A 9,810-nucleotide genomic window follows, 5' to 3' on the forward strand; every position below is an offset into this window, starting at 1 on the left:
TCATCCCCAGTCTCCCTCTCAGAGTTCAGGCCATGTGTTGTATGGTGAAGCATCAAGGCCTTCTTGTTCCCGGTCAGACACCGGGAGTTTTGGTAGACAGGACAGCCAGGTCCCTGTGGTGATGCTCTATTCCATCTCAGCTGGATACCAGAAGTTTCCTTTGTTCTCCAAAACTTTGACATCAGGCAAATAGTCGTTGAAGTAAGGAGCCTCGTCTCTGACAGAAAGGCCTCTTCCCTGCTCAGCCCAGGCTAATAAGCATCTGAGATGGAGACCAAGGCCACACAGCCTCATGTACTCATGGCCTCACAGATGGCCCAGAGGAGAGGCTGAGTTGGTAGTTTGAAAGATTAGTTGCTTTTCTGAGGTATGTTTGTCTGTACACTCTTCTTACAAACACAGGGTTCAAAAAAAGAAAGAAAGAAGGAAAGAAAGAAAGAAAAATCTAAGTGTCTTTCCTCAGGCTCCCTGTAGAGGAGGGGCCTGGCTAGGACTCTGGACTTAGGATCCAGTGCTTTCTCAGTCAGTAGCTCAGGGCAAGGTTACCATCTCTATCCAGGAAGCCCTCCCCGAGATATCCTTGTGGATTGTACCAGGGCAGCACAGCCTGGGCACAGCTGAGCCACGGGCTTCAGATCAACTCAGAGGCAGCACCACCATCCCCAGGGTGGCATTTAACAGTGATGATGGTAAGAGCTAGCACTTGTCATTCATGCTTACTAGGCACCGTTCGTAGCGGTGTGCATGTGTTAGCTCATTGAATATTCCAAGCAGCCCCGAGATGTGTGCTAGTATTACCATCTCCATTTTCCCGATACAGAGCAGCTAAGTGGCTTGTTCATGATTACACTACCAGTTCTTGGCAGAGTAGGAACGTGCACCCAGGCCCTCTGGGTCTGAGGGTCATGCTATACCACCATGGTACACAGCCTCTTATATATGGATGCAGGAAGTGGGAATGTAACTGTTTATGTGTTTTAAGTCGCTGTCTTGCATGTGCTATCTCAGGAGCTTGATTTGAAGGGAATTTAGCAACGTTCCTTGCCCCTGCCCCTCCTTGCTTTCTGGCAGGCTTGTTGCCTGCTCTCACAATTCCTGGGAATGCTGTCCTGAGTTGACATTGACTTGCCTTCCCTCTCTGAAGTAGGTCTCTATCTGTTCCCACTTCACCTCCCTGCCTTGGTTGAGGGGTGGTGGTCAATGTCAGCCCAGAACTCCCACCCCTGCCCTCTACCCTGCAGTGTTGGTCTCTGTGGGTTTCTTGCTGACAGGGTTGCATTTGGTGCCTCCCCAATAGCAGCCTGCCCAGGGAGCTGGCCTGGGGCTTCCTGCTGACTGGGACAGCTCACCTCACCTGGGCCATCTTTATTTCCAGGGCAGATAGTGAACTCTGCAGCAAACCACCCTTCCAAACCCAACGTAGGGCCAGTTATTTTTTAGCTTTAAAAAATATTAGTTTTTAAAATAGCAAATTTTTAAAATGTTAAACTGAGTATATTTATGGTTCTTATAACCTAACCCCTGACTCACCATGTTCCTTGGGGAAGGCCGACAAACCCAGAATAGAGGTGCAGGATCAGGCAGTGGGCAAGGCTGGATAGCCACTGGCACTGAGTGTCGAGAGGCGTACTTTTGCTGAGCACACTCAGTGGAGGGTATCTGTAGACTTCACAGTGTCTCCTCCTGTGCTTCAGTATTTTAGAAGCTAAGCTCTTGACTTCTCACCCCTCCTTCTAATTTTAGAAAGGGTAAAGATCCCAATCCTTGAAAATCAAGACACCATTAAAACTGATTCCCTGCTGCTCCCTGTGTTCCTGACCACAAAGTAGCTGTGTGGGAATCTGGGAAAGTCTGGCCCTGGGCTAGACGTCCACACAAAATGTAGGGCCTCTGTTTCCATTTGGGAAGGGGACTCATCGAGAGAGGCCAGCAGCTCCACTTTTCCAAGCCCATTCCTGGTCTCTCTTGTGGCCCTGGGTACAGCTGTTCCTTGCCACTACCCTCTCAGTTCTGGAAGGTGACTAGCAGGCGACTGAAAAGAAGAACTGCTGATTACACCTCACTTGAGTGTGTTACTTCAGATACCTAGAGTGGCCTGAGTAGCCATGCAAAGCATCCTGAGTAATTGCATATAAATTGCCAAATGGACTGTAAGGCTGGTTAAGTTTTAGCAACCAGAAAAAAAAGAAGAAAACAAACAAGAAGGGGGCCATTTTTGTTTAGAAACATTCCCTCGTTGCATATGGTATCACTTACCTCACGCTAGCTATGGTATATCCCTGTGTGGTTTGGTTTTCAATAGAGTGCAGATGTTTCCCTTAGTTCTGAAATGCCCTGGAGACTCTTCCACAAGATGCACAAGTAGCGCCCAGGAAGCTAGATGTAGCCAGGCTCTAGATGCAGTAGGAACATCTGGAAACTGAGAGTGTTTCACAGACGAAGCACTGCTGTGGAATTTCCCTGTGACAGGATCCTACAAGTTTGTTGTGGGAGAAATACCGGGCATTTGTGGGGAGTCATGCAGCTCCCTCTTGGGGTAGAAGGCACTTTAACATCATGTGGTCTCATCATCTCCTCTGTGCCTGAATCCCTTCCAGATAATCTTTGCTGGGATGTTTTTCCAGTGATGGGATTCACCACCTTACAAAGTAGTAGCCTGTTCATGCTTTCCATTGCTCGGACTGATTTAGAGCATTCTTTATATTGAGCAAAATGTGTTTCATTGTGGCTTTTGTCCTCTGGTTCCAGGTGTACCTCTTGGGCCACACAGAACACTCTTAAGCCCTTTAGAAACTTGAAGATCTCTGTCATGGCCTCCTGGGTCCTGTCTGATCTAAACTCAATACCCTCTTTTTCTTAACTGTTCCTCCTATGATGTGATGACTGAGCTAGACGAGCAAGCATTGCAACTTGAACTTCATTCACATTGTCTTGCCTGCAAGCAGAAAGGGTCCTTGATTTGCAGGGGTCAGGGTAGTGAGGCTGCCAACTCCCTAGGCTGATCCAGGGGCAGACACCAACTCGGCCAGCCCACCACTCTGGCTCATGCATAATAGCCAGTTATATTTTTCACAAATCTTGTCCACAGGAAATGGGCTTTCTTAGGAGAAGGGAGGAAATACATTTAATCAGCTCAGAAAGCAAGTAATTGGTGGTTAGCATGTTTGTAGCTCCAAGCATGCTGGTGCAAGTCGCTGTATCTGGGGACTCAGCCTGACCTCCCTTCATGGAAGTGTTGATTGAGTAAATGACAGTGCCCCTCATGCTGGAGTATTTTGTGGACATTACAAATACATTATTGAAGAATGTCTGATGTGGGAAAACATTCACCGTGGAGTACTGAGTGAAGAAATCAAGACATAAAAAATCCATATGCAACATGACCTTAATTTTCAAAAGAAAATGTCTGTGCCCAAGAGGTGCAAGGGAGTAAGCCGGAATGTGTTCAGTGGTTATCTCGGGGATTACGGGTGGCTTCATCTTCTTTTTTGGAGTGTAAAGATTTTCTGCGTTTCCTACAATGAATGGATCTGAAATCAGAAAAGCAAATAATATAGGTATCTTAAGAAAATTGATGGTCCAGCTGGGAACACAAGGCACATAAAGCAATAAAAACAACAGCCTGGCCAAGTGTTAAGTGCTGTGGTGAGGCTTGTAAGTGCTGCAGGAGCGCAGAGGGGAGGAGAACCTTATTTCACCTAGTGTTTACCGCATGCCAGGCCCTGAGCTGGCACACAGCCCTAGGGGTGGTGTTGGTTAAGTTGCAGATGGGGCTGCTGAGGCCTAGAGGGTGGAGGCACTGCCAGGAAGTGACAGAGCCAGAGCCAGGATGCTAGCCCAGATCTGTCCAACTTTGAACCTCTGGGTTACACTTGCAGTCCTGGGGGTTTTGTAGAGGCTGTGGGACTTGGCAAGACTTTGGGGAGAGGAAAGGCAGGTGAGAGGCCCACGCTGTCTGTGGTGAGTGAAGAGACGGTTTTCAGTGTGGTGAAGGGCAGGGCTCTAACTACAAGGGGCCTTGATAGCCATGCTGTGAGGGAAGCCCCAAGGTTTCTGAGCCCTGGGTGTGTATGGCAAGGGGTAGAGGAGTGGGTTCCAGTTGTTCCCATCATCAGGCAGAGGCCTTGCACCTTAGACAGCAGGGTGTGGTTGAGAAGGGCACGTGGTATGTGGTCATGCTGGGAGGATGGGCAAATGGAAAACGGAAATGAGCCTGGCAGCAGGCTCAGGATGAGCTAGAAACAAGAGACAGAGTCGGCGAGCCCATCACCTCTTACCACCAGCATCGGGGAGGCCTCTTGCTCCTCCCATCAATTTATTTCTCCACAGGCTTCTGCCATGTGCAGATAGGCTCCCACTGTTCTCCTGTCTGTTTCTGAGACTGTGCCAGCTTGTTCCCATGTGTTGGAGAGAGATGACAGGTGAAGGGGAGTAGACCCCGAGACAGCTGAAAGGCATAAGCTCTGGGAGGAGGTCCTTCTTTACTGGCTTCTGTGAAGCTATCCAGCCAAGCCCCCAGGTCCCTGAACTTCCCCCTTCCTGCTCCTGTCCCAGGATTAACTCTTTATTCCTCAGCCCTGGAAGCCAGCTTTATGTGTGCAGTGGGCCTGTGTCCTTGGTTTCCTACCCTGGCTTCCCACACTACTTCCGCATCCCTCCTCTGACATCCCACCCTTTGCCTTTGCCTGTCTTCCCTCCCAGGCTTCAAGGGGAGGTGCTGCCCGGACTGCTGTCGGGATGCCTCCCTGCCTCAGTTTCCTCTCCACCAGCCCTGCCCTTCTTTCCCCATAGCTCTCCAGGCATTGACGGCTCTGTCAGGATGGTCCGTGCCCATATGAATCAGGGCCTGAGAGGGAGATTTTTTTCTACCTTGAAGGGTCAGTGGAGCTCAAGCTTTGAAAGGAATACTCTCAGACAGTGTGGATCCTGCCTCACGGACTAACTTGATTCTGTGGTCACTTAAGAACTTAACTCCTCTAGTGTCCCAGAATTGATGTGCAGCAGTTGCTTCCCCATCTCTGCTGGACCCTTTTGCCTTAAGACAAGAGTCATGCTCACTTTGGGGCCCTTTCCAAGTACGTGAATGGTCTCATTTTCCCCTCTTTCTCTGCCTGACTACATGGACTTGTTCAGGGTGACAGTAGCTGGAATTACTCAGGAGCTCAGCTCTGTTTGCCCTGCCCCCAGTACTGTTCTGGCCTTCTCCAGCCCCCTTATAGTAGAGGGACATTTGAGAATTATTTTCATGTTTGTTAATTTAACTAATTGCACTCTTCAGATTGAATTGGAGTGGTGAACATGTCCTGTTATGTAGCTTCTAATCGCTGACATCTCAGTGTGAACAGCAGCAGATGGTCCTGCCCTGGCATCTCAGACTCTGAATTCATTTAGTGAACCCCCACCATGTACATGTGCAGAAGCACAGCCTCGAAGGCAGGGCAGTGGGGCCCATGTGTCTCTATCAAGGCACAGACCTCCTAACACACCAAGTATCAGTTAAATTCAGGGGTTCAAGGGCATCCCTGAAGCCCACCTGTGGCTCCCTAGGGTCCATAGACATCACATTCGGGACTCTTGGATTAAGTAATTTGCCCAAGGTTTCTCCTCAAGCAGATGGAAGCCAGGACTCCTGGGCCCAGAGTGATGCTGTAGTCCCTGTACCTCCCTTCCCCAGGAAGGTGCTATATCTGGGCCTCATGCTCAGCGTGTCCTCCCAGAGTCAGAGCCTAGCATTTGAGCCAGTGGGCTAGGCTAGCGCATCACTCGCAGGTTCCAGCTGGAGTCAGGCAGACCATTCCATCCACCCGTCATGCAGGGAGCCTTTCTTCAAAAGGCTGGAAATGGACCTGCAAGGAATCGGACCTTGGTGAGCTCTCGGCACTGGCTCAGGGCCCCGCTGACACCCTTCTAGACCTGCAGGTCAGTGGTGGCAGGTGTTCCTGTCTTCCATGCTCATGAATTTCCAGGGCCAAGGGCAGCTTGCCAAGGACACAGTTAAGTAAACCAGATGGGGAAAGCTCCAGAGAAAACTCAAGGTTCCACTTACAAAGAGAGCTGGAATGGGAGTCCGGAGACGTAGTTTTCCTCCAGGTCCCCAGTATGATTTTGGGCAGGTTTCTCGGCCTCCCCGTTCATCTCTATCCCATAGGATTTTATCTGACTGCTTACTTCATGAGAGCATAAGGTCTAAAGGGGACACATTGTTACCTCCAGTGACACATAACGCTTGAGACTGACCATGACTGTGTAGGAATGTAAGATGGTAAGGAGGCGTTGTCTCTGCAGTGGAGGGCAAGCAGCAGCCTTTCTCTGTAGGAAGCAGAGATTGGCTTTGTCCTCAGATCTATCAGAGAAAGCCTGCTTTGGGAGGTCTTAGGACCAGGCCCTTTGACCCCAGACTCACTTGGACCTAGCTAATCTGTACTGCTGATTTGGGTGTGAGTATGGCACTTTGACTTCAGATAAGGCCTCAGAAAGGCAAATGTTTGGGGATGATGGTCAGCAGATAGGTGGAAGGACGCTATACCTGGTACAGAGAGAATGGGGACACCAAGGACCTGCTTGGGAGAACAAGGGTCATAGGGGCGTTGCTTCCATGAAACTGGGAAGAGAGTTTCTCTAACACCTGGGCTGCTGCCTCCATCCTTGAGAGCCCTTCTTGTGAAGTTGGCAGGTGGAGCGGGTCTCCAGCTTTAGGAACTAGGACCGGGTGACATTTGCACTTCCTCATTTTCTCTGGAACTAGTTGCTCTCTGTCCCCATCAAGTTCTGTCTCCATGTGAGGACAGGTCTGGGCTGGGGATCTTTCGGAAAGCATGGGGTGTGGGTCAAGGCCGAGCTGCTTCTGCTGCTGAGGGTAGTGAGCCTTCTAAAGGGTCAGCCATGAGCAGAGGGGAAAGTGTCATTTTGGGGAGTCCTGGGACAGAGTCCCTAGAGAGGCACAGGTCGGCTGGGCCAGGCAGCGGTGAATAGAAGAACACAAGAAGAATCATTGAGTGCCTGATTCCTGCCAGCAGGTCAGTGCTCAGCACCATGGGATTCATTATTTAACTCTGTGAGGCAGCTGCATTTATTCCTATGTAAAAGGTTCTAGCTTTGTACCAACCTTGAGCAGCAAAATCTGAATTTGAACCCAATTCTGATTTAAACAGTTTCTTATTCCTTTCTACCATATCCGTTCTTGCATAGTCGTTGCTGTATAGAAAGCCTTCAAACCCTGGATGAGTGAATGCTTAAGGGAGCATGACTTCTGTTTTCCATCATTATTAATACTTTGGGACCAGAGCCCTGCCCCTCCTCCTCACTTTCTGTTTCCTCTCCCCAACAGTCTTTCCTGCTCTCCCTGGCCCACCCTCCTCACCCTCAAGACTCCTTGGGGCTATGGTTGGGGCTGGGAGACAGGTAAGCTCACCCCACCTGGCCCACCTGCAAGGAGGGTGCATGTGTGGTTAGTACAACCTCAGCCTCGGAAGGCAGTCCTGGCTTAGTCCAGGGTCCTGTTCTGTGTTCAGCAACCTGTACCCCAGATGACCCAGCCCAGGACAGCTGTGTCACTGTGGCTGGTAATATGTCCTGGGGATTGAAAAAAAAAAACCAAAACTGTCTAAAACAGAGGAAACCAAAATCCAGTGGTGGGTTAAATTATGGGATGCCCGTGTACTGAAGTGTGTGCATTCATCGTAGCTATTAAGGCAGTTAAATGTCAGGGATAAATATGTGTATATGATATATTAGGATATGACAAAAGCAGATTAAAAACAATATATGTACCACAACCTCAATTTTGCTAAAAATTTTTTAAATAAAAGCTTAGAAAAATATACCAAAATGGTAGAAGCAATCCCAATGTTTTTAAAAAACATTAATTCACTTAGAAAAATATACCGTAATAGTAACCCTGTTTTTTCTCCCTGAGGGGATGGATTTATGGATGGCTTTTATATTTTTTTTGCACTTGCTTTATTTTCAGATTTTTTCTACAATAAATGTATATAACTTTACTCAGAAAAAAAAAAAATGTCTTAATGTGTGGAGGAGGTAGAGACAGGGTTCGGTAGAAATACACAACATTCTGAAAGTCAGAGACAGCATAACCACTACAGTGAGCCAGCCAGGGGCTGGGAAGCTCTTAACTACTCAACACACTGATTCTGGAGGAGGGCAGAGAGAGTGAGCAGGCTGCCCTTGTGGGAGGGGCGGGGTGGGGCGGGGATGTTTGTAGGCCTCTCAATGACTGAGCTGTTTATTTGTTAATGAGCTTTAGCGGTCCCTCTCCTAGAAGCAGAGCTGGCAGGCCCCACAGATCAATACAGTGATGGGTGTGGTGACTGTCAACACACTCAGACTGGCTCTTCCCTCACCCTCCCTACCCTTGATTTAAGAAATCTCTTAAGGTCTTAATTTGCACTTTCATGTATATCCTAGTTGAGCCCCCTTCACCCCTACACATACCCTTCTCCCAGTTCTGGGCATCCTCTGTCTGGAGCATCTTTCCCAGAGACCCCTGCTCCTCAGACCGAGAAGGGGCCGGGAGGTGGAGAGAAGAGGGAAGTGCTGCAGGGAGAAGCACCAGGGCCAGACTTTTCTCTAGAGGTGAAATCAGACCAGGACAATAGCTGTGTCTCATTCCTTTTTCTCAAGAGGTTTCAGCCTTTGCTTTTTCATGACTGATGGCAGGACAACCAGCCAGGTGATTATCCGAGAAGTTAGAGAGGCCATACTGAATATGGAAATGAGGCTGGGTTTACTGGATGAGTAGAGTAGAAAGTCTGGAAACCATTTCTGGGAGATGATGCTCCGCCTTTGGAGGTGAGTCCAGTGTGATGCAGCTCTGCCCAGTCCTCACTTGTCCTTTAGAATATATCAGAATGTATCAGATCCTCGAAGGGCTGACCTTTGGCCATCGGTGGGCCGAAGGTGAAGAGCCCAGGTGCCTTGTCTTCAGAGCTTGCTTTTGTCACATCTTAATTATCACATACACACATTTCCCCCTGACATTTAACTGCCTTTTATGAATAGCTACGATGAATGCACACACTTCAGTACACGGGCATCTCATAATTTAATCCACCACTGGATTTTGGCTTCCTCTGTTTTAGACAGTTTTGGGTTTTTTTTTTTTTGCAATCCCCAGGACATATTACCAGCCACAGTGACACAGCTGTCCTGGGCCGGGTCGTCTGGGGTTCAGGTTGCTGAACACAGAACAGGACCCCGGACTAAGCCAGGACTGCCTTCCGAGGCTGAACTTGTACTAACCACACATGCACCCTCCTCGCAGGCGGGCCAGATGGGGTGAGCTTACCTGTCTCCCAGCCCCAGACTCTAGGAGTCTTGGTTGTGAGGGGAGTGGGCCAGGGAGAGCAGGAAAGACTGTTGAGGAGAGGAAACAGAAAGCGAGGAGGAGGGGCAGGGCTCTGTCGCTCCTGCTGAGCTTTTCCTTAGGCCACCTGTCCACCCTGCCCTTCTGCTGTGATTGCTCTTCTAAGGCTGAGCTTGAGCGTGTTGGATGTTAGAGAGTTGGGCTTCAGGGACTTATCACAATGCTTGCCTGCTGGGTCCCAGAGTCTCAGCTGGCAGGAGGGCGGGTTTGGCTAGCCCCTGGAAAGCCCAGCTGCTCTCCCAGTCTGCCAAGGAATCAGGTCTCTAGCAACCGAGCACCCTGACCTAGTGCTGGGGTCCATTTAGCACTTCCATGCTGATAGCTCGTCCTCCTCAAGGAGGGGCTAAAATGTCCTTGGCCTTGGTGTCTCAGCCATGGGCTCAGATAAGAGCCCTTGCCTCCCTCTGGCGGGCTCGCTGGTGACTGAC

The 9,810-nt window shown here is 49.5% G+C and overlaps 1 protein-coding gene across 6 annotated transcripts in view; it reads left to right on the plus strand.

Annotated features, from left to right (window-relative positions):
* ANKS1A (ankyrin repeat and sterile alpha motif domain containing 1A) overlaps window positions 1-9,810 on the plus strand; it is a 173,574-nt gene that overhangs the window by 145,024 nt on the left and 18,740 nt on the right. The window lies entirely within an intron of this gene.

This window comes from Pteropus vampyrus, unplaced genomic scaffold (genome assembly GCF_000151845.1).
Source record: "Pteropus vampyrus isolate Shadow unplaced genomic scaffold, Pvam_2.0 Scaffold225, whole genome shotgun sequence".
Classification (NCBI taxonomy): Eukaryota; Metazoa; Chordata; class Mammalia; order Chiroptera; family Pteropodidae; genus Pteropus; species Pteropus vampyrus.